Genomic DNA, 19,149 nt, shown 5'->3' on the forward strand with positions numbered 1-19,149 from the left:
TAGTGGTAGTAGTAGTATTGGTGGTGGTGGTGGTAGTGGTATTAGTAGTGGTAGTAGTAGTAGTAATAGTAGTATTGGTGGTAGTAGTGGTGGTGGTGGTGGTAGTAGTAGTAGTAGTATTGGTGGTGGTGGTGGTAGTGGTATTAGTAGTGGTAGTAGTAGTAGTGGTATTAGTAGTGGTAAAAGTAGTAGTGGTGGTGGTGGTACCTGTAGTAGCAGTAGTAGTGGTACCAATAGTAGTAGTAGTAGTAGTAGTAGTAGTGGTGGTGGTAGTAGTGGTGGTGGTGGTAGTAGTGCCAATAGTAGTAGTAGTAGTACCTGTAGTAGTAGTAGCAGTAGTAGTAGTACCAATAGTAGTAGTAGTAGTATTGGTGGTAGTAGTGGTGGTGGTGGTAGTAGTACCAATAGTAGTAGTAGTAGTACCTGTAGTAGTAGTAGCAGTAGTAGTAGTACCAATAGTAGTAGTAGTAGTAGTAGTATTGGTGGTAGTAGTACCAATAGTAGTAGTAGTAGTAGTGGTGGTGGTGGTGGTGGTAGTAGTACCAATAGTAGTAGTAGTACCAATAGAAGTAGTAGTAGTACCTGTAGTAGTAGTAGTAGTAGTAGTAGTAGTAGTACCTGTAGTAGTAGTAGCAGTAGTAGTACCAATAGTAGTAGTAGTAGTAGTACCAATAGTAGTAGTGGTGGTGGTGGTAGTAGTACCAATAGAAGTAGTAGTAGTACCAATAGTAGTAGTAGTACCTGTAGTAGTAGTAGTACCTGTAGTAGTAGTAGTACCAATAGTAGTAGTACCTGTAGTAGTAGTAGTAGTAGTACCAACAGTAGTAGTTGTAGTACCAATAGTAGTAGTAGTAGTAGTACCTGTAGTAGTAGTAGCAGTAGTAGTAGTACCAATAGTAGTAGTACCAATAGTAGTACCTGTAGTAGTAGTAGCAGTAGTAGTAGTACCAATAGTAGTAGTAGTAGTAGTACCAATAGTAGTAGTGGTGGTGGTAGTACCAATAGAAGTAGTAGTAGTAGTACCTGTAGTAGTAGTAGTACCAGTAGTAGTAGTAGTAGTAGTACCTGTAGTAGTAGTAGTAGTACCTGTAGTAGTAGTAGTAGTAGTAGTAGTACCAACAGTAGTAGTTGTAGTACCAACAGTAGTAGTTGTAGTACCAATAGTAGTAGTAGTACTAGTAGTAGTAGTAGTACTAGTAGTAGTAGTAGTAGTAGTAGTACCAGTAGTAGTAGTACCAGTAGTAGTACTAGTAGTAGTAGTAGTAGTAGTAGTAGTAGTAGTACCAGTAGTAGTAGTACCAGTAGTAGTAGTAGTACCAGTAGTAGTAGTTGTAGTACCAACAGCAGTAGTAGTAGTAGTGTCCAGCTAGGTGGCTGTAGGGGGCCAGCAGTAGTAGTAATAGTAGTATCCAGCTAGTTGGCTGTAGTGGGCCAGCAGCAGTAGTAATAGTAGTGTCCAGCTAGGTGGCTGTAGTGGGCCAGCAGCAGTAGTAATAGTAGTGTCCAGCTAGGTGGCTGTAGTGGGCCAGCAGCAGTAGTAATAGTAGTGTCCAGCTAGGTGGCTGTATTGGGCCAGCAGTAGTAATAGTAGTGTCCAGCTAGGTGGCTGTAGTGGGACAGCAGTAGTAATAGTAGTGTCCAGCTAGATGGCTGTAGTGGGCCAGCAGTAGTAGTAATAGTAGTGTCCAGCTAGGTGGCTGTAGTGGGCCAGCAGCAGTAATAGTAGTGTCCAGCTAGGTGGCTGTAGGGGGCCAGCAGCAGTAGTAATAGTAGTGTCCAGCTAGGTGGCTGTAGTGGGCCAGCAGCAGTAGTAATAGTAGTGTCCAGCTAGGTGGCTGTAGTGGGTCAGCAGCAGTAGTAATAGTAGTGTCCAGCTAGGTGGCTGTAGTGGGTCAGCAGCAGTAGTAATAGTAGTGTCCAGCTAGGTGGCTGTAGGGGGCCAGCAGCAGTAGTAATAGTAGTGTCCAGCTAGGTGGCTGTAGTGGGCCAGCAGCAGCAGTAATAGTAGTGTCCAGCTAGGTGGCTGTAGTGGGCCAGCAGCAGTAGTAATAGTAGTGTCCAGCTAGGTGGCTGTAGTGGGCCAGCAGCAGTAGTAATAGTAGTGTCCAGCTAGGTGGCTGTAGTGGGCCAGCAGCAGTAGTAATAGTAGTGTCCAGCTAGGTGGCTGTAGTGGGCCAGCAGCAGTAGTAATAGTAGTGTCCAGCTAGGTGGCTGTAGTGGGCCAGCAGCAGTAGTAGTAGTAGTGTCCAGCTAGGTGGCTGTAGGGGGCCAGCAGCAGTAGTAATAGTAGTGCCCAGCTAGGTGGCTGTAGTGGGCCAGCAGCAGTAATAGTAGTGTCCATCTAGGTGGCTGTAGTGGGCCAGCAGCAGTAGTAGTAGTGTCCAGCTAGGTGGCTGTAGTGGGCCAGCAGCAGTAGTAATAGTAGTGTCCAGCTAGGTGGCTGTAGTGGGCCAGCAGCAGTTGTAAAAGTAGTGTCCAGCTAGGTGGCTGTAGTGGGCCAGCAGCAGTAGTAATAGTAGTGTCCAGCTCGGTGGCTGTAGTGGGCCAGTAGTAGTAGTAATAGTAGTGCCCAGCTAGGTGGCTGTAGGGGGCCAGCAGCAGTAGTAGTAGTAGTGTCCAGCTAGGTGGCTGTAGTGGGCCAGCAACAGTAGTAGTAGTAGTAGTAGTGTCCAGCTAGGTGGCTGTAGGGGGACAGCAGCAGTAGTAATAGTAGTGTCCAGCAGCAGTAGTAATAGTAGTGTCCAGCTAGGTGGCTGTAGTGGGCCAGCAGCAGTAGTAATAGTAGTGTCCAGCTAGGTGGCTGTAGTGGGCCAGCAGTAGTAGTAATAGTAGTGTCCAGCTAGGTGGCTGTAGTGGGCCAGCAGCAGTAGTAATAGTAGTGTCCAGCTAGGTGGCTGTAGTGGGCCAGCAGCAGTAGTAATAGTAGTGTCCAGCTAGGTGGCTGTAGTGGGCCAGCAGTAGTAGTAATAGTAGTGTCCAGCTAGGTGGCTGTAGTGGGCCAGCAGCAGTAGTTATAGTAGTGTCCAGCTAGGTGGCTGTAGTGGGCCAGCAGCAGTAATAGTAGTGTCCAGCTAGGTTGCTGTAGCGGGCCAGCAGCAGTAGTAATAGTAGTGTCCAGCTAGGTGGCTGTATTGGGCCAGCAGCCGTAGTAATAGTAGTGTCCAGCTAGGTGGCTGTAGTTGGCCAGCAGCAGTAGTTTCCAGCTCTCTGGCTGTAGTGGGCCAGCAGCAGTAATAGTAGTGCCCAGCTAGATGGCTGTAGTGGGCCAGCAGCAGTAGTAATAGTAGTGCCCAGCTAGGTGGCTGTAGTGGGCCAGCAGCAGTAGTAGTAGTAGTGTCCAGCTAGGTGGCTGTAGTAGGCCAGCAGCAGTAATAGTAGTGTCCAGCTAGGTGGCTGTAGTGGGCCAGCAGCAGCAGTAGTAGTAGTGTCCAGCTAGGTGGCTGTAGTGGGCCAGCAGCAGTAGTAATAGTAGTGTCCAGCTAGGTGGCTATAGTGGGCCAGCAGCAGTAGTAATAGTAGTGTCCAGCTCGGTGGCTGTAGTGGGCCAGTAGTAGTAGTAATAGTAGTGCCCAGCTAGGTGGCTGTAGGGGGCCAGCAGCAGTAGTAGTAGTAGTGTCCAGCTAGGTGGCTGTAGTGGGCCAGCAACAGTAGTAGTAGTAGTAGTAGTGTCCAGCTAGGTGGCTGTAGGGGGACAGCAGCAGTAGTAATAGTAGTGTCCAGCAGCAGTAGTAATAGTAGTGTCCAGCTAGGTGGCTGTAGTGGGCCAGCAGCAGTAGTAATAGTAGTGTCCAGCTAGGTGGCTGTAGTGGGCCAGCAGTAGTAGTAATAGTAGTGTCCAGCTAGGTGGCTGTAGTGGGCCAGCAGCAGTAGTAATAGTAGTGTCCAGCTAGGTGGCTGTAGCGGGCCAGCAGCAGTAGTAATAGTAGTGTCCAGCTAGGTGGCTGTAGTGGGCCAGCAGCAGTAGTAATAGTAGTGTCCAGCTAGGTGGCTGTAGTGGGCCAGCAGTAGTAGTAATAGTAGTGTCCAGCTAGGTGGCTGTAGTGGGCCAGCAGCAGTAGTAATAGTAGTGTCCAGCTAGGTGGCTGTAGTGGGCCAGCAGCAGTAGTAATAGTAGTGTCCAGCTAGGTGGCTGTATTGGGCCAGCAGCAGTAGTAATAGTAGTGTCCAGCTAGGTGGCTGTAGTTGGCCAGCAGCAGTAGTTTCCAGCTCTCTGGCTGTAGTGGGCCAGCAGCAGTAATAGTAGTGCCCAGCTAGATGGCTGTAGTGGGCCAGCAGCAGTAGTAATAGTAGTGCCCAGCTAGGTGGCTGTAGTGGGCCAGCAGCAGTAGTAGTAGTAGTGTCCAGCTAGGTGGCTGTAGTAGGCCAGCAGCAGTAATAGTAGTGTCCAGCTAGGTGGCTGTAGTGGGCCAGCAGCAGCAGTAGTAGTAGTGTCCAGCTAGGTGGCTGTAGTGGGCCAGCAGCAGTAGTAATAGTAGTGTCCAGCTAGGTGGCTGTAGTGGGCCAGCAGCAGTAGTAATAGTAGTGTCCAGCTCGGTGGCTGTAGTGGGCCAGTAGTAGTAGTAATAGTAGTGCCCAGCTAGGTGGCTGTAGGGGGCCAGCAGCAGTAGTAGTAGTAGTGTCCAGCTAGGTGGCTGTAGTGGGCCAGCAACAGTAGTAGTAGTAGTAGTAGTGTCCAGCTAGGTGGCTGTAGGGGGACAGCAGCAGTAGTAATAGTAGTGTCCAGCAGCAGTAGTAATAGTAGTGTCCAGCTAGGTGGCTGTAGTGGGCCAGCAGCAGTAGTAATAGTAGTGTCCAGCTAGGTGGCTGTAGTGGGCCAGCAGTAGTAGTAATAGTAGTGTCCAGCTAGGTGGCTGTAGTGGGCCAGCAGCAGTAGTAATAGTAGTGTCCAGCTAGGTGGCTGTAGTGGGCCAGCAGCAGTAGTAATAGTAGTGTCCAGCTAGGTGGCTGTAGGGGGCCAGCAGCAGTAGTAGTAGTAGTGTCCAGCTAGGTGGCTGTAGGGGGCCAGCAGCAGTAGTAATAGTAGTGTCCAGCTAGGTGGCTGTAGGGGGCCAGCAGCAGTAGTAGTAGTAGTGTCCAGCTAGTTGGCTGTAGTGGGCCAGCAGCAGTAGTAATTTGAGGGGTTGTTCAGAGGTTATGGAGATCTCTGCTCCAGAGCTTTTGTTCATCACAGAGGTGTGGAGGTTGGACATCTGTTTCCTCTGCTTTCCTCGACCCTCTTCCTGCTTTCCTCTCATCTCTCCATCGCGGGGCCAGAATGAGCTAATAATGAGCCATGATGAGCGTTCCTCAACAGCCCGAAGGGAACGCAACCAGAAGGGAGGAAGAAGTGCAGGTCATCAGGCTGTAATGTGAAGAGCAGGACAGACTGCTCATTAAAGCAGCTCGCTGCATCGCCACAAACACACAGGGGCTTTTATGAGAACAAGAACAGAGAAAAGCCCTAAAAAATTGTCAAATACTCCAGCCACCCGAGTCATAGACTGTTCTCTCTGCTACCGCACGGCAAGCGGTACCGGAGCGCCAAGTCTAGGTCCAAGAGGCTTCTCAACAGCTTCTACCCCCCCAAGCCATAAGACTCCTGAACATCTAGTCAAATGGCTACCCAGACTATTTGCATTGCCCCCCCCCCCTCTCCACACCACTGCTACTCTCTGTTGTTATCATCTATGCATAGTCACATTAATAACTCTACCTACATGTACATATTACCTCAACTAACCGGTGTTGTCTATGATCAGGCCTACCACAGTTTTGTCGTCAACAAATTGAATGAGAGTGTTGGAGTCGTGTTTGGCCATGCAGTCATGGTTGAACAGGGAGTACAGGAGGGGACTGAGCACACACCCCTGAGGGGCCCTCGTGTTGAGGATCTGCGAGGCAGTTGTGTTGTTACCTTCCCTCACCACCTGCAGGACGGCCAGTCAGGAAGTCCAGGATCCAGTTGCAGAGGGAGGTGTTTAGTCCCAGGGTCCTTAGCTTATTGATGAGCTTTGTGGCCACTATGGTGTTGAACTCCGAGCTGTAGACAATGAACAACATTCTCACGTAGGTGTTTCTTTTGTCCGGGCGGGAAAGGGCAGTGTGGAGTGCAATAGAGATGACGTCATCTGTGGATCTGTTGGGGCGGTATGCGAATTGTAGTGGGTCTAGGGTTTCCTGGGATAATGGTGTTGATGTGAGCCATGAATAGCCTTTCAATCACCCAGGTCAGCGTGATTACATCAATAATCAATGAAACACGTTCTATGAGTAATGATGAATCAGCCTAATGTGTTATTACATGTGTATGGACAAGACTACTACATCAAACTATATGTACATCTCACTTTTAACATAAAAAGAGCCACTCCCAACGTACCATGTAGTTTTCCCTTCGCAAAGACAACGAGTAAAACAGAGCTAATGGTCTTTACTCAAGTTCTTCTCTAATTCTCTGAGATTTATACGGATGGTTTTCTAAATGATATCTACCCTTCTCTAATTCTCTGAGATTTATACGGATGGTTTTCTAAATGATCTCTACCCTTCTCTAATTCTCTGAGATTTATACGGATGGTTTTCTAAATTATCTTTACCCTTCTCTAATTATCTAAGGTTTATACAACTGGTTTTCTAAAAAAAGAAAATGTTTATTTTTTTATATAGCCCTTCATACATCAGCTGATATCTCAAAGTGCTGTACAGAAACCCAGCCTAAAACCCCAAACATCAAGCAATGCAGGTGTAGAAGCACGGTGGCTAGGGAAAAACTCCCAAGAAAGGCCAAAACCTAGGAAGAAACCTAGAGAGGAACCAGGCTATGTGGGGTGGCCAGTCCTCTTCTGGCTGTGCCGGGTGGAGATTATAACAGAACATGGCCAAGATGTTCAAATGTTCATAGATGACCAGCATGGTCAAATAATAATAATCACAGGCAGAACAGTTGAAACTGGAGCAGCAGCATGGCCAGGTGGACTGGGGACAGCAAGGAGTCATCATGCCCGGTAGTCCTGAGGCATGGTCCTCAGGACCCAACCCCCACTCACTCACTGACTGACTGGCTGACTGACTGGCAGGCAGACAGATGCTGACTGACTGGCTGGCTGGCAGACAGAAGCAGTGCCCTAGATGGCCTCCTGTTTTCTTCCACGTTTGACCAAAAGGCCCACAGAGAGGAAGTCTCCAAGGCAGCATAAATGATGTGTTTCTAACATGGCAGACCATCACCTGGTAGGTCAGATCCCAGAGGCTAATTACAGCCAGAGAGAATTACTAATATCTGACTGGATGACATCACACTGCACTACATCATCCCTGGACAACACTTATGACTGGTACAGATGTGTGCAGAGAGAGGGGGGAGAGGGAGAGAGCAAGGGGTGAGAGAGAGAGAGGGGGGGAGACAGAGAGCAAGGGGGAGGGGGGGAGAGGGTGAGAGAGAGAGGGGAGAGACAGAGCGCAAGGGGGAGAGGCTGAGAGAGAGAGAGAGAGAGCAAGGGGGAGAGAGGGGAGGGGAGAGACAGAGAGCAAGGGGGAGGGTGGGAGAGAGGGGAGGAGAGAGACAGAGAGCAAGGGGGAGGGTGGGAGAGAGAGAGCAAGGGGAGAGGGTGAGAGAGAGAGAGAGAGAGGGGGGAGAGACAGAGAGCAAGGGGAGAGGGTGAGAGAGAGGGGGGAGAGACAGAGAGCAAGGGGGAGAGGTGTAGAGAGAGGGGGAGAGACAGAGAGCAAGGGGGAGAGGGTAAGAGAGAGGGGGAGAGAGAGAGAGCAAGGGAGGTGGGAGAGGGGGGGGCTGGAAGAAATAATGGCATAGTTTCAGGTTGGTGCCAATGAGGAGAGAAAAAGAGGGAGTATGAGAGGAGAGGAGAGGAGAACAGAGGAGTGTTTGATTCTGACTCGACTGGATAGCTTTGAGTTACAAGCACAGAACCCCCTTACTGCATTGGATGACACAGCAAACCAGGAATGACAATTATTGCAACAAATAATTACTGGACGTATCCAAGTTTATAATAATCTGTTCTAGACTGGAGGTAAACTAATGGCCCAAGCTGACAACATTGCACAGCTCTGTTGAAAATAAAACATTGCGTCATAGGTGCAAATGGTTTCGAAACCTTTTTAAAAATTCTCGCCTAAAATGACGTACCCAAATCTAACTGCCTGGAGCTCAGGAGCTGAAGTAAGGATATGCATATTCTTGGTACCATTTGAAAGGAAACACTTTGAAGTTTGTGGAAATGTGAAATGAATGTAGGAGAATAAAACACATTAGATCTGGTAAATGAGAATACAAAATAAAAAAAAACTTGTGTTTTCTATTAAAATACAATGTTGTTCAATCATCTTTGAAAGAGAAAGGCCATTATGACCCAATTTAGATTTTGGCCACTAGATGGCAGCAGTGTATGTGCAAATTTTTAGACTGATCCAATGAACCGTTGCATTACTGTACAAACTGTTGTATCAAGTCTGCCCAAATGTGCCTAATTGGCCAATTGACACATTTTCAACTACATAACTTGTGCACTCTCCTCAAACAATTGCATGGTCATTTTTCCCTGTAATAGCTACTATAAATTGGACCGTGCGGTTAGATTAACAAGAATTTAAGCTTTCTGCTCATATAAAACATGTCTATGTCCTGGGAGGGTCACGGTTCCCATAGAGGTTAAATAACTTTTTCTTCCAGGTGAGCTTTGGCACTTAAGCCGAACTACGATATATCCAATGCCTTGGATTAAATCAGGCATATCAAAACACCAGACGAAATGTGTTACAGAGTCATTTCTATCAATCATGATTATATTTGTTTTATGTCCTCATTGCCCTCTCTCCCTAATCTGACAGTTTCTCAGTCAGTAGTGGCCAACAAGTTTGTCAACTGTTATACAGTGAGTGAAGGCAAACATTGCGAGGAATAGGTGCAGCTGCTGCTAGTACTATGACCTTAACTTGAAGTATCCTATTTCCTTAAATACCACACTCACAAAATACTCTGTGCACATACAGTATCAATGTCATCTACTCCAAATGGACTCATGGATTTCCTAAAGTGAAGCGACCTGATACACCTCTCACAAAACTGTTCAGTCAGTTCAGTCCAAACCTCATCCACCCTACCCAGAAATGTTTCAGGTCCCAGTCTCTCCCTCAGCCTACCCCAGTCTCTCCCTCAGCCTACCCCAGTCTCTCCTCAGCCTACCCCAGTCTCTCCTCAGCCTACCCCAGTCTCTCCTCAGCCTACCCCAGTCTCTCCTCAGCCTACCCTCAGCCTACCCCAGTCTCTCCTCAGCCTACCCCAGTCTCTCCTCAGCCTACCCCAGTCTCTCCTAGCCCCCAGTCTCTCCTCAGCCTACCCCAGTCTCTCCCTCAGCCTACCCCAGTCTCTCCTCAGCCTACCCCAGTCTCTCCTCAGCCTACCCCAGTCTCTCCTCAGCCTACCCTCTCCTCAGCCTCAGTCTCTCCTCAGCCTACCCCAGTCTCTCCTCAGCCTACCCCAGTCTCTCCTCAGCCTACCCCAGTCTCTCCTCAGCCTACTCCTCAGTCTCTCTCCTCAGCCTACCCCAGTCTCTCCTCAGCCTACCCCAGTCTCTCCTCAGCCTACCCCAGTCTCTCCTCAGCCTACCCCAGTCTCTCCTCAGCCTACCCCAGTCTCTCCTCAGCCTACCCCAGTCTCTCCTCAGCCTACCCCAGTCTCTCCCTCAGCCTACCCCAGTCTCTCCTCAGCCTCAGTCTCTCCTCAGCCTACCCCAGCCTCTCTCCTACCCCAGTCTCTCCTCAGCCTACCCCAGTCTCTCCTCAGCCTACCCCAGTCTCCTCAGTCTCTCCTCAGCCTCAGTCTCTCCTCAGCCTACCCCACCCCAGTCTCTCCTCAGCCTACCCCAGTCTCTCCTCAGCCTACCCCAGTCTCTCCTCAGCCTACCCCAGTCTCTCCTCAGCCTACCCCAGTCTCTCCTCAGCCTACCCCAGTCTCTCCTCAGCCTACCCCAGTCTCTCCTCAGTCTCTCCTCACCCCAGTCTCCTCAGCCTACCCCAGTCTCTCCTCAGCCTACCCCAGTCTCTCCTCAGCCTACCCCAGTCTCTCCTCAGCCTACCCCAGTCTCTCCCTCAGCCTACCCCAGTCTCCTCAGCCTACCCCAGTCTCTCCTCAGCCTACCCCAGTCTCTCAGTCCTCAGCCTACCCCAGTCTCTCCTCAGTCCCCAGTCTCTCCTCAGCCTACCCCAGTCTCCTCAGTCTCTCCTCAGCCTACCCCAGTCTCTCCTCAGCCTCTCCCCAGTCTCTCCTCAGCCTACCCCAGCCTCTCCTCAGCCTACCCCAGTCTCTCCTCAGCCTACCCCAGTCTCTCCTCAGCCTACCCCAGTCTCTCCTCAGCCTACCCCAGTCTCTCCTCAGCCTACCCCAGTCTCTCCTCAGCCTACCCCAGCCTCTCCTCAGCCTACCCCAGTCTCTCTCCTCCTCAGCCTACCCCAGTCTCTCCTCAGCCTACCCCAGTCTCTCCTCAGTCTCAGCCTCCCCAGTCTCTCCTCAGCCTACCCCAGTCTCTCCTCAGCCTACCCCAGTCTCTCCTCAGCCTACCCCAGTCTCTCCCTCAGTCTCTCCTCAGCCTACCCCAGTCTCTCCTCAGTACCCCAGTCTCTCCTCAGCCTACCCCAGTCTCTCCTCAGCCTACCCCAGTCTCCTCCTCAGTCTCTCCTCAGCCTACCCCAGTCTCTCCTCAGCCTCAGTCTCTCCTCAGCCTACCCCAGTCTCTCCTCAGCCTACCCCAGTCTCTCCTCAGCCTACCCCAGTCTCTCCTCCTACCCCAGTCTCTCCTCAGCCTACCCCAGTCTCAGCCTCCTCAGCCTACCCCAGTCTCTCTCCTCAGTCTCTCCTCAGCCTACCCCAGTCTCTCCTCAGCCTACCCCAGTCTCTCCCTCAGCCTACCCCAGTCTCTCCTCAGCCTACCCCAGTCTCTCCTCAGCCTCTCCTCAGCCTACCCCAGTCTCTCCTCAGCCTACCCCAGTCTCTCCTCAGCCTACCCCAGTCTCTCCTCAGCCTACCCCAGTCTCTCCTCAGCCTACCCCAGTCTCTCCTCAGCCTACCCCAGTCTCTCCTCAGCCTACCCCAGTCTCTCCTCAGCCTACCCCAGTCTCTCCTCAGCCTACCCCAGTCTCTCCTCAGCCTACCCCAGTCTCTCCTCAGCCTACCCCAGTCTCTCCTCAGCCTACCCCAGTCTCTCCTCAGCCTACCCCAGACTCTCCTCAGCCTACCCCAGCCTACCCCAGTCTCTCCTCAGCCTACCCCAGTCTCTCCTCAGCCTACCCCAGTCTCTCCTCAGCCTACCCCAGTCTCTCCCTCAGCCTACCCCAGTCTCTCCTCAGCCTACCCCAGTCTCTCCTCAGCCTCAGCCTACCCCAGTCTCTCCTCAGCCTACCCCAGTCTCTCCTCAGCCTACCCCAGTCTCTCAGCCTACCCCAGCCTACCCCAGTCTCTCCTCAGCCTACCCCAGTCTCTCCTCAGCCTACCCCAGTCTCTCCTCAGCCTACCCCAGTCTCTCCTCAGCCTACCCCAGTCTCTCCTCAGTCTCTCCTCAGCCTACCCCAGTCTCTCCTCAGCCTACCCCAGTCTCTCCTCAGCCTACCCCAGTCTCTCCTCAGCCTACCCCAGTCTCTCCTCAGCCTACCCCAGTCTCTCCTCAGCCTACCCCAGTCTCTCCTCCTACCCCAGTCTCTCCTCAGCCTACCCCAGTCTCTCCTCAGCCTACCCCAGTCTCTCCTCAGCCTACCCCAGTCTCTCCTCAGCCTACCCCAGTCTCTCCTCAGCCTACCCCAGTCTCTCCTCAGCCTACCCCAGTCTCTCCTCAGCCTACCCCAGTCTCTCCTCAGCCTACCCCAGTCTCTCCTCAGCCTAGTCCCCAGTCTCTCCTCAGCCTACCCCAGTCTCTCCTCAGCCTACCCCAGTCTCTCCTCAGCCTACCCCACCCCAGTCTCTCCTCAGCCTACCCCAGTCTCTCCTCAGCCTACCCCAGTCTCTCCTCAGCCTACCCCAGTCTCTCCTCAGCCTACCCCAGTCTCTCCTCAGCCTACCCCAGTCTCTCCTCAGCCTCAGCCTACCCCAGTCTCTCCTCAGCCTACCCCAGTCTCTCCCCAGCCTACCCCAGTCTCTCCTCAGCCTACCCCAGTCTCTCCTCAGCCTACCCCAGTCTCTCTCCTCAGCCTCAGCCCCCAGTCTCTCCTCAGCCTACCCCAGTCTCTCCTCTCTCCTCAGCCTACCCCAGTCTCTCCTCAGCCTACCCCAGTCTCTCCTCAGCCTACCCCAGTCTCTCCTACCCCAGCCTCAGCCTACCCCAGTCTCTCCTCAGCCTACCCCAGTCTCTCCTCAGCCTACCCCAGCCTCAGCCTACCCCAGTCTCTCCTCAGCCTACCCCAGTCTCTCCTCAGCCTACCCCAGTCTCTCCTCAGCCTACCCCAGTCTCTCCTCAGCCTACCCCAGTCTCTCCTCAGCCTACCCCAGTCTCTCCTCAGCCTACCCCAGTCTCTCCTCAGCCTACCCCAGTCTCTCCTCAGCCTACCCCAGTCTCTCCTCAGCCTACCCCAGTCTCTCCTCAGCCTACCCCAGTCTCTCCCTCAGCCTCAGCCTAGCCCCCAGTCTCTCCTCAGCCTACCCCAGTCTCTCCTCAGCCTACCCCAGTCTCTCCTCAGCCTCTCCTCAGCCTACCCCAGTCTCTCCTCAGCCTACCCCAGTCTCTCCTCAGCCTACCCCAGTCTCTCCTCAGCCTACCCCAGTCTCTCCCTCAGCCTACCCCAGTCTCTCCTCAGCCTACCCCAGTCTCTCCTCAGCCTACCCCAGTCTCTCCTCAGCCTACCCCAGTCTCTCCTCAGCCTACCCCAGTCTCTCCCTCCTACCCCAGTCTCTCCTCAGCCTACCCCAGTCTCTCCTCAGCCTCCCTCAGCCTACCCCAGTCTCTCCTCAGCCTACCCCAGTCTCTCCTCAGCCTACCCCAGTCTCTCTCCTCAGCCTACCCCAGTCTCTCCTCAGCCTACCCCAGTCTCTCCTCAGCCTACCCCAGTCTCTCTCCTCAGCCTACCCCAGTCTCTCCTCAGCCCCCAGTCTCTCTCCTCAGCCTACCCCAGTCTCTCCTCAGCCTACCCCAGTCTCTCCTCAGCCTACCCCAGTCTCTCCTCAGCCTACCCCAGTCTCTCCTCAGCCTACCCCAGTCTCTCCTCAGCCTACCCCAGTCTCTCCTCAGCCTACCCCAGTCTCTCCTCAGCCTACCCCAGTCTCTCCTCAGCCTACCCCAGTCTCTCCTCAGCCTACCCCAGTCTCTCCTCAGCCTACCCCAGTCTCTCCTCAGCCTACCCCAGTCTCTCAGCCTCAGCCTCAGCCCCCAGTCTCTCCTCAGCCTACCCCAGTCTCTCCTCAGCCTACCCCAGTCTCTCCTCAGCCTACCCCAGTCTCTCCTCAGCCTACCCCAGTCTCTCCTCAGCCTACCCCAGTCTCTCCTCAGCCTACCCCAGTCTCTCTCCTCAGCCTACCCCAGTCTCTCCTCAGCCTACCCCAGTCTCTCCTCAGCCTACCCCAGTCTCTCCTCAGCCTACCCCAGTCTCTCCTCAGCCTACCCCAGTCTCTCCTCAGCCTACCCCAGTCTCTCCTCAGCCTACCCCAGTCTCTCCTCAGCCTACCCCAGTCTCTCCTCAGCCTACCCCAGTCTCCCTCAGCCTACCCCAGTCTCTCCTCAGCCTACCCCAGTCTCTCCTCAGCCTACCCCAGTCTCTCCCTCAGCCTACCCCAGTCTCTCCTCCTACCCCAGTCTCTCCTCCTACCCCAGTCTCTCCTCAGCCTACCCCAGTCTCTCCTCAGCCTACCCCAGTCTCTCCTCAGCCTACCCCAGCCTCACCCCAGTCTCTCCTCAGCCTACCCCAGTCTCTCCTCAGCCTACCCCAGTCTCTCCTCAGCCTACCCCAGTCTCTCCTCAGCCTACCCCAGTCTCTCTCCTCAGCCTACCCCAGTCTCTCCTCAGCCTACCCCAGTCTCTCCTCAGCCTACCCCAGTCTCTCCTCAGCCTACCCCAGTCTCTCCTCAGCCTACCCCAGTCTCTCCTCAGCCTACCCCAGTCTCTCCTCAGCCTACCCCAGTCTCTCCTCAGCCTACCCCAGTCTCTCCTCAGCCTACCCCAGTCTCTCCTCAGCCTACCCCAGTCTCTCCTCAGCCTACCCCAGTCTCTCCTCAGCCTACCCCAGTCTCTCCTCAGCCTACCCCAGTCTCTCCTCAGCCTACCCCAGTCTCTCCTCAGCCTACCCCAGTCTCTCCTCAGCCTCAGTCTCTCCTCAGCCTACCCCAGTCTCTCCCTCAGCCTACCCCAGTCTCTCCTCAGCCTACCCCAGTCTCTCCTCAGCCTACCCCAGTCTCTCCTCAGCCTACCCCAGTCTCTCCTCAGCCTACCCCAGTCTCTCCTCAGCCTACCCCAGTCTCTCCTCAGCCTACCCCAGCCTACCCCAGTCTCTCCTCAGCCTACCCCAGTCTCTCCTCAGCCTACCCCAGTCTCTCCTCAGCCTACCCCAGTCTCTCCTCAGCCTACCCCAGTCTCTCCTCAGCCTACCCCAGTCTCTCCTCAGCCTACCCCAGTCTCTCCTCAGCCTACCCCAGTCTCTCCTCAGCCTACCCCAGTCTCTCCTCAGCCTACCCCAGTCTCTCCTCAGCCTACCCCAGTCTCTCCTCAGCCTACCCCAGTCTCTCCTCAGCCTACCCCAGTCTCTCCTCAGCCTACTCAGTCTCTCCTCAGCCTACCCCAGTCTCTCCTCAGCCTACCCCAGTCTCTCAGCCTCAGCCTCACCCCAGTCTCTCCTCAGCCTACCCCAGTCTCTCCTCTCAGTCTCCTCAGCCTCAGCCTACCCCAGTCTCTCCTCAGCCTCAGCCTACCCCAGTCTCTCCTCAGCCTACCCCAGTCTCTCCTCAGCCTACCCCAGTCTCTCCTCAGCCTACCCCAGTCTCTCCTCAGCCTACCCCAGTCTCTCCTCAGCCTACCCCAGTCTCTCCTCAGCCTACCCCAGTCTCTCCTCAGCCTACCCCAGTCTCTCCTCAGCCTACCCCAGTCTCTCCTCAGCCTACCCCAGTCTCTCCTCAGCCTACCCCAGTCTCTCCTCAGCCTACCCCAGTCTCTCCTCAGCCTACCCCAGTCTCTCCTCAGCCTACCCCAGTCTCTCCTCAGCCTACCCCAGTCTCTCCTCAGCCTACCCCAGTCTCTCCTCAGCCTACCCCAGTCTCTCCTCAGCCTACCCCAGTCTCTCCTCAGCCTACCCCAGTCTCTCCTCAGCCTACCCCAGTCTCTCCTCAGCCTACCCCAGCCTCTCCTCAGCCTACCCCAGTCTCTCCTCAGCCTACCCCAGTCTCTCCTCAGCCTCTCCTCAGCCTACCCCAGTCTCTCCTCCTCAGTCTCTCCTCAGCCTACCCCAGTCTCTCCTCCTCAGTCTCTCCTCAGCCTACCCCAGTCTCTCCTCAGCCTACCCCAGTCTCTCCTCAGCCTACCCCAGTCTCTCCTCAGCCTACCCCAGTCTCTCCTCAGCCTACCCCAGTCTCTCCTCCTCAGCCTCAGCCTACCCCAGTCTCTCCTCAGCCTACCCCAGTCTCTCCTCAGCCTACCCCAGTCTCTCCTCAGCCTACCCCAGTCTCTCCTCAGCCTACCCCAGTCTCTCCTCAGCCTACCCCAGTCTCTCCTCAGCCTACCCCAGTCTCTCCTCAGCCTACCCCAGTCTCTCCTCAGCCTACCCCAGTCTCTCCTCAGCCTACCCCAGTCTCTCCCTCAGCCTACCCCAGTCTCTCCTCAGCCTACCCCAGTCTCTCCTCAGCCTACCCCAGTCTCTCCTCAGCCTACCCCAGCCTACCCCAGTCTCCCTCAGCCTACCCCAGTCTCTCCTCAGCCTACCCCAGTCTCTCCTCAGCCTACCCCAGTCTCTCCTCAGCCTACCCCAGTCTCTCCTCAGCCTACCCCAGTCTCTCCTCAGCCTACCCCAGTCTCTCCTCAGCCTACCCCAGTCTCTCCTCAGCCTACCCCAGTCTCTCCTCAGCCTACCCCAGTCTCTCCTCAGCCTACCCCAGTCTCTCAGCCTACCCCAGTCTCTCCTCAGCCTACCCCAGTCTCTCCTCAGCCTACCCCAGTCTCTCCTCAGCCTACCCCAGTCTCTCCTCAGCCTACCCCAGTCTCTCCTCAGCCTACCCCAGTCTCTCCTCAGCCTACCCCAGTCTCTCCTCAGCCTACCCCAGTCTCTCCTCAGCCTACCCCAGTCTCTCCTCAGCCTACCCCAGTCTCTCCTCAGCCTACCCCAGTCTCTCCTCAGCCTACCCCAGTCTCTCCTCAGCCTACCCCAGTCTCTCCTCAGCCTACCCCAGTCTCTCCTCAGCCTACCCCAGTCTCTCCTCAGCCTACCCCAGTCTCTCCTCAGCCTACCCCAGTCTCTCCTCAGCCTACCCCAGTCTCTCCTCAGCCTACCCCAGTCTCTCCTCAGCCTACCCCAGTCTCTCCTCAGCCTACCCCAGTCTCTCTCCTCAGCCTACTCCTCAGCCTACCCCAGTCTCTCCTCAGCCTACCCCAGTCTCTCCTCAGCCTAGCCCCCAGTCTCTCCTCAGCCTACCCTCAGTACCCCAGTCTCCTCAGCCTACCCCAGTCTCTCCTCAGCCTACCCCAGTCTCTCCTCAGCCTACCCCAGTCTCTCCCTCAGCCTACCCCAGTCTCTCCTCAGCCTACCCCAGTCTCTCCTCAGCCTACCCCAGCCTACCCCTCTCCTCAGCCTACCCCAGTCTCTCCTCAGCCTACCCCACCCCAGTACCCCAGTCTCTCCTCAGCCTACCCCAGTCTCTCCCTCCTACCCCAGTCTCTCCTCAGCCTACCCCAGTCTCTCCTCAGCCTACCCCAGTCTCTCCTCAGCCTACCCCAGTCTCTCCTCAGCCTACCCCAGTCTCTCTCAGCCTACCCCAGCCTCAGCCTACCCCACCCCAGTCTCTCCTCAGCCTACCCCAGTCTCTCCTCAGCCTACCCCAGTCTCTCCTCAGCCTACCCCAGTCTCTCCTCAGCCTACCCCAGTCTCTCCTCAGCCTACCCCAGTCTCTCCTCAGCCTACCCCAGTCTCTCCTCAGCCTACCCCAGTCTCTCCTCAGCCTACCCCAGTCTCTCCCTCAGCCTACCCCAGTCTCCCTCAGTACCCCAGTCTCTCCTCAGCCTACCCCAGTCTCTCCTCAGTACCCCTCTCCTCAGCCTACCCCAGTCTCTCCTCAGCCTACCCCAGTCTCTCCCTCAGCCTACCCCAGCCTACCCCAGTCTCTCCTCCTCAGCCTACCCCAGTCTCTCCTCAGCCTACCCCAGTCTCTCCTCAGCCTACCCCAGTCTCTCCTCAGCCTACCCCAGTCTCTCCTCAGCCTACCCCAGTCTCTCCTCAGCCTACCCCAGTCTCTCCTCAGCCCCCCAGTCTCTCCTCAGCCTACCCCAGCCTCTCTCCTCAGCCTACCCCAGTCTCTCCTCAGCCTACCCCAGTCTCTCCTCAGCCTACCCCAGTCTCTCCTCCTCAGCCTAGCCCCCAGTCTCTCCTCAGCCTACCCCAGTCTCTCCTCAGCCTACCCCAGTCTCTCCTCAGCCTACCCCAGTCTCTCCTCAGCCTACCCCAGTCTCTCCTCAGCCTACCCCAGTCTCTCCTCAGCCTACCCCAGTCTCTCCTCAGCCTACCCCAGTCTCTCCTCAGCCTACCCCAGTCTCTCCTCAGCCTACCCCAGTCTCTCCTCAGCCTACCCCAGTCTCTCCTCAGCCTACCCCAGTCTCTCCTCAGCCTACCCCAGTCTCTCCTCAGCCTACCCCAGTCTCTCCTCAGCCTACCCCAGTCTCTCCTCAGCCTCAGTCTCTCCTCCTACCCCAGTCTCTCCTCAGCCTACCCCAGTCTCTCCTCAGCCTACCCCAGTCTCTCCTCAGTCTCTCCTCAGCCCCCAGTCTCTCTCCTCAGTCTCTCCTCAGCCTACCCCAGTCTCTCCTCTACCCCAGTCCTCCAGCCTACCCCAGTCTCTCCTCAGCCTACCCCAGTCTCTCCTCAGCCTACCCCAGTCTCTCCTCAGCCTACCCCAGTCTCTCCTCAGCCTACCCCAGTCTCTCCTCAGCCTACCCCAGTCTCTCCCCCAGTCTCTCCCTCAGCCTACCCCAGTCTCTCCTCAGCCTACCCCAGTCTCTCCTCAGCCTACCCCAGTCTCTCCTCAGCCTACCCCAGTCTCTCCTCAGCCTACCCCAGTCTCTCCTCAGCCTACCCCAGTCTCTCCTCAGCCTACCCCAGTCTCTCCTCAGCCTACCCCAGTCTCTCCTCAGCCTACCCCAGTCTCTCCTCAGCCTACCCCAGTCTCTCCTCAGCCTACCCCAGTCTCTCCTCAGCCTACCCCAGTCTCTCCTCAGCCTACCCCAGTCTCTCCTCAGCCTACCCCAGTCTCTCCTCAGCCTACCCCAGTCTCTCTCCTCAGCCTAGCCCCCAGTCTCTCCTCAGCCTACCCCAGTCTCTCCTCAGCCTACCCCAGTCTCTCCTCAACCTACCCCAGTCTCTCCTCAGCCTACCCCAGTCTCTCCTCAGCCTCTCCTCAGCCTACCCCAGTCTCTCCTCAGCCTACCCCAGTCTCTCCTCAGCCTACCCCAGTCTCTCCTCAGCCTACCCCACCCCAGTCTCTCCCCAGCCTCAGCCTACCCCAGTCTCTCCTCAGCCTACCCCAGTCTCTCCTCAGCCTACCCCAGTCTCTCCTCAGCCTACCCCAGTCTCTCCTCAGCCTACCCCAGTCTCTCCTCAGCCTACCCCAGTCTCTCCTCAGCCTACCCTATTCATTCCTCAGTCTCTCCTCAGCCTACTCCTCAGTCTCTCCTCAGCCTACCCCAGTCTCTACCCCAGTCTCCTCAGCCTACCCCAGTCTCTCCTCAGCCTACCCCAGTCTCTCCTCAGCCTACCCCAGTCTCTCCTCAGCCTACCCCAGTCTCTCCTCAGCCTACCCCAGTCTCTCCTCAGCCTACCCCAGTCTCTCCTCAGCCTACCCCAGTCTCTCCCCTCAGCCTACCCCAGTCTCTCCTCAGCCTACCCCAGTCTCTCCTCAGCCTACCCCAGTCTCTCAGCCTCAGTCCTACCCCAGTCTCTCCTCAGCCTACCCCAGTCTCTCCTCAGCCTACTCCTCAGTCTCTCTCC

The 19,149-nt window shown here is 55.3% G+C and overlaps 1 pseudogene; it reads left to right on the forward strand.

The window, feature by feature from the left end:
* LOC135552176 (uncharacterized) overlaps window positions 1-19,149 on the forward strand; it is a 47,930-nt pseudogene that overhangs the window by 23,894 nt on the left and 4,887 nt on the right.

The sequence above is a fragment of the Oncorhynchus masou genome, chromosome 2 (assembly GCF_036934945.1).
Source record: "Oncorhynchus masou masou isolate Uvic2021 chromosome 2, UVic_Omas_1.1, whole genome shotgun sequence".
Classification (NCBI taxonomy): Eukaryota; Metazoa; Chordata; class Actinopteri; order Salmoniformes; family Salmonidae; genus Oncorhynchus; species Oncorhynchus masou.